Source organism: Eucyclogobius newberryi, unplaced genomic scaffold (genome assembly GCF_026437365.1).
Source record: "Eucyclogobius newberryi isolate DKJ021-1_F unplaced genomic scaffold, fEucNew1.0.hap1 SCAF_74, whole genome shotgun sequence".
Classification (NCBI taxonomy): Eukaryota; Metazoa; Chordata; class Actinopteri; order Gobiiformes; family Gobiidae; genus Eucyclogobius; species Eucyclogobius newberryi.
This window is the reverse complement of record NW_027316434.1, coordinates 2,660-7,500: the sequence shown is the minus strand read 5'-3', so window position 1 is coordinate 7,500 and position 4,841 is coordinate 2,660.

Sequence of the window (4,841 nt, the reverse complement as noted above, 5' to 3'; positions counted from 1 at the left end):
GTTTGTCTCAGATGTCCGCGTCACGTGTCTGCGTCACATGTTTGCGTCACATGTCTGTGTCACATGTTTGTCTCACATGTCTGTGTCACATGTCCGCGTCACATGTCTGTGTCACATGTCTGTGTCACATGTTTGTCTCACATGTCCACGTCACGTGTCTGCGTCACATGTTTGTTTCACATGTCTGTGTCACATGTTTGTCTCACATGTCTGCGTCACGTGTCTGCGTCACGTGTCTGCGTCACGTGTCTGCGTCACATGTTTGTTTCACATGTCCGCGTCACATGTCCGCGTCACATAGCCTTTGTACTGGAGGTCTCCTTTAACCTTTGTACTGGAGGTCTCCTTTAACCTTTGTACTGGAGGTCTCCTTTAGCCTTTGTACTGGAGGTCTCCTTTAGCCTTTGTACTGGAGGTCTCCTTTAGCATTTGTTCTGGAGGTCTCCTTTAGCCTTTGTTCTGGAGGTCTCCTTTAGCCTTTGTTCTGGAGGTCTCCTTTAGCCTTTGTTCTGGAGGTCTCCTTTAGCGTTTGTACTGGAGGTCTCCTTTAGCCTTTGTACTGGAGGTCTCCTTTAGCCTTTGCACTGGAGGTCTCCTTTAGCCTTTGCACTGTAGGTCTCCTTTAGCCTTTGTACTGGAGGTCTCCTTTAGCCTTTGTACTGGAGGTCTCCTTTAGCCTTTGTACTGGAGGTCTCCTTTAGCCTTTGTTCTGGAGGTCTCCTTTAGCCTTTGCACTGGAGGTCTCCTTTAGCATTTGTACTGGAGGTCTCCTTTAGCCTTTGTACTGGAGGTCTCCTTTAGCCTTTGTACTGGAGGTCTCCTTTAGCCTTTGTTCTGGAGGTCTCCTTTAGCCTTTGTACTGGAGGTCTCCTTTAGCCTTTGTTCTGGAGGTCTCCTTTAACCTTTGTACTGGAGGTCTCCTTTAGCCTTTGTACTGGAGGTCTCCTTTAGCCTTTGTTCTGGAGGTCTCCTTTAGCCTTTGTTCTGGAGGTCTCCTTTAGCCTTTGTTCTGGAGGTCTCCTTTAGCCTTTGTTCTGGAGGTCTCCTTTAGCCTTTGTACTGGAGGTCTCCTTTAGCCTTTGTTCTGGAGGTCTCCTTTAACCTTTGTACTGGAGGTCTCCTTTAGCCTTTGTTCTGGAGGTCTCCTTTAACCTTTTTTACTGGAGGTCTCCTTTAGCCTTTGTACTGGAGGTCTCCTTTAGCCTTTGTTCTGGAGGTCTCCTTTAACCTTTGTACTGGAGGTCTCCTTTAGCCTTTGTTCTGGAGGTCTCCTTTAACCTTTGTACTGGAGGTCTCCTTTAACCTTTGTACTGGAGGTCTCCTTTAGCCTTTGTTCTGGAGGTCTCCTTTAACCTTTGTACTGGAGGTCTCCTTTAGCCTTTGTTCTGGAGGTCTCCTTTAACCTTTGTACTGGAGGTCTCCTTTAGCCTTTGTACTGGAGGTCTCCTTTAGCCTTTGTTCTGGAGGTCTCCTTTAGCCTTTGTTCTGGAGGTCTCCTTTAGCCTTTGTTCTGGAGGTCTCCTTTAGCCTTTGTACTGGAGGTCTCCTTTAGCCTTTGTTCTGGAGGTCTCCTTTAACCTTTGTACTGGAGGTCTCCTTTAGCCTTTGTTCTGGTGGTCTCCTTTAACCTTTTTTACTGGAGGTCTCCTTTAGCCTTTGTACTGGAGGTCTCCTTTAGCCTTTGTTCTGGAGGTCTCCTTTAACCTTTGTACTGGAGGTCTCCTTTAGCCTTTGTTCTGGAGGTCTCCTTTAACCTTTGTACTGGAGGTCTCCTTTAGCCTTTGTTCTGGAGGTCTCCTTTAACCTTTGTACTGAGGTCTCCTTTAGCCTTTGTACTGGAGGTCTCCTTTAACCTTTGTACTGGAGGTCTCCTTTAGCCTTTGTTCTGGAGGTCTCCTTTAACCTTTGTACTGGAGGTCTCCTTTAGCCTTTGTTCTGGAGGTCTCCTTTAACCTTTGTACTGGAGGTCTCCTTTAGCCTTTGTTCTGGAGGTCTCCTTTAACCTTTGTACTGGAGGTCTCCTTTAGCCTTTGTTCTGGAGGTCTCCTTTAGCCTTTGTTCTGGAGGTCTCCTTTAGCCTTTGTACTGGAGGTCTCCTTTAGTCTTTGAACTGGAGGTCTCCTTTAGCCTTTGTTCTGGAGGTCTCCTTTAGCCTTTGTTCTGGAGGTCTCCTTTACCCTTTGTACTGGAGGTCTCCTTTAGCCTTTGTTCTGGAGGTCTCCTTTAACCTTTGTACTGGAGGTCTCCTTTAGCCTTTGTTCTGGAGGTCTCCTTTAGCCTTTGTTCCGGAGGTCTCCTTTAGCCTTTGTTCTGGAGGTCTCCTTTAGCCTTTGTACTGGAGGTCTCCTTTAGTCTTTGTACTGGAGGTCTCCTTTAGCCTTTGTTCTGGAGGTCTCCTTTAGCCTTTGTTCTGGAGGTCTCCTTTAGCCTTTATTCTGGAGGTCTCCTTTAGCCTTTTGTTCTGGAGGTCTCCTTTAGCCTTTGTACTGGAGGTCTCCTTTAGCCTTTGTTCTGGAGGTCTCCTTTAGCCTTTGTTCTGGAGGTCTCCTTTAGCCTTTGTTCTGAAGGTCTCCTTTAGCCTTTATACTGGAGGTCTCCTTTAGCCTTTGTTCTGGAGGTCTCCTTTAGCCTTTGTACTGGAGGTCTCCTTTAGCCTTTGTACTGGAGGTCTCCTTTAGCCTTTGTACTGGAGGTCTCCTTTAGCCTTTGTACTGGAGGTCTCCTTTAGCCTTTGTTCTGGAGGTCTCCTTTAGTCTTTGTACTGGAGGTCTCCTTTAGCCTTTGTACTGGAGGTCTCCTTTAGCCTTTGTTCTGGAGGTCTCCTTTAGCCTTTGTACTGGAGGTCTCCTTTAGCCTTTGTACTGGAGGTCTCCTTTAGCCTTTGTTCTGGAGGTCTCCTTTAGCCTTTGTACTGGAGGTCTCCTTTAGCCTTTGTTCTGGAGGTCTCCTTTAGCCTTTGTACTGGAGGTCTCCTTTAGCCTTTGTTCTGGAGGTCTCCTTTAGTCTTTGTACTGGAGGTCACACTGTACTACTGCCGACAAACGAAACTGTGAACTTCTGGTGTCTGTGAACAGCACGTTCAAAATTATTGGCCGGTCTGACCTGCCAAAACCGTTTTTTCCGAAACCGATTTTCTATCAGCCACTGATTTTCCCACAAACTCCCCAGTATTATATATGTGAAAAAGGTGCATGTTTACAGTTTATAATATAAAATGTAATTTATTTTGTGGAAAAATAGAAAAATAAATAACTATTTATAATATATATATATATATATATATATATATATATATATATATATATATATATACAGAACAGGAACAAAAAGGAGCGTCAACTCTGATTGGCTGCGCCGCAGAAAAGTTGACCAAATCTGAACTGTTTCAAAACTGAACAATTTTAACGCCTTGAAGCTTAAACGCTCGTCAAAGCGTCTAGAGCGGAAACCGCCAAAACGCACCCTCCGCGCCGCGCTCCACGCCCAAAAAAGCCGCGGTCTGAATGAGTCTTGCTAGTTTTGAGCTGTTTTGCTCTGGGCGCGTTGCGCTGCTGCGCACCGCGCATGTGGGTCAGTTTGATCGGCCCAAAACCGGAAATTACGTCAGTGGCCGGCTGGTCACCAATTCAGGCCGATTGGACATAAAAGCGGCTTTTTTAATCGGCGGCCGATTGATGGGTGCATGTCTAGTCATTAGCTTGTGAAGCGGAGTGTTTTCCACCAGCGCCTTGAGCGTTGTTTGTTTTTTTCCCGTAGCGTTTCCAGTCTTGAGTTTTCCGTGTTTGCTCGTCTTTTGCTCCTTGTTTCTTGAGATGTTGTGGGTTCAGCAGCGAAGAGCACAACCCCAGGAACAAGAAACATGAACAACACAAATGGACAGAAATGGCCTCAATACCCCCATCGAGGAGAGTGTGGGGGGGAGGGGCTTGGATGCTTAAATAGTGGTAGCCACAGGAAGGGGCATGACAGGGGTGTGGTCCTGCCCCAAAACTTAAGATAACAAATTGTATTTTTCACGATAAATCTTAACAGCAAAGGAGTGCGCATGCGTCCACGCCAATGACCAAGGATATGAAGCCATTTCCGAAGCTTTGGGACCCCAGCGACCCCCAGTGAGGACCCCCAGTGAGGAGCCCCAGTGAGGACCCCCAGTGAAGACCCCCAGTGAGGACCCCCAGTGGGGACCCCAGTGAAGACCCCCAGTGAGGACCCCCAGTGAGGACCCCCAGTGGGGACCCCCAGTGAAGACCCCCAGTGAGGACCCCCAGTGAGGACCCCCAGTGGGGACCCCCAGTGAAGACCCCCAGTGAGGACCCCCAGTGAGGACCCCCAGTGGGGACCCCCAGTGAGGACCCCCAGTGGGGACCCCCAGTGAAGACCCCCAGTGAGGACCCCCAGTGAGGACCCCCGGTGGGGACCCCCAGTGAAGACCCCCAGTGAGGACCCACAGTGAGGACCCCCAGTTAGGACCCACAGTGAGGACCCCAGTGAGGACCCACAGTGAGAGCCGTTCTCCACAATGGAGAACACATGGAACAGTGGGGAACTTTCCCAGGAGCCGGCGACCAAACTGACCCCCAGAGCGACTCATCCCAGAGGTCACAAAGAGGGTCAAATGTTAAACAGGTTCAGTCTCGATGTGGACGAAGAGCTCCAGAGTCTGGGATCGTCTCGGTGCCGTCGGCTTTTGAGTCTCGTTAGAAGCCAAGTTAACGAAATCAATAAACAGTCAAATGATAAATGTTTACTCCAACCATTTTAGAATAACTCTCTGTCTCTTTGATGTATTAATGTATTAATGTATTATGTATTAATGTATTGATGTATTGATGTATTGATGT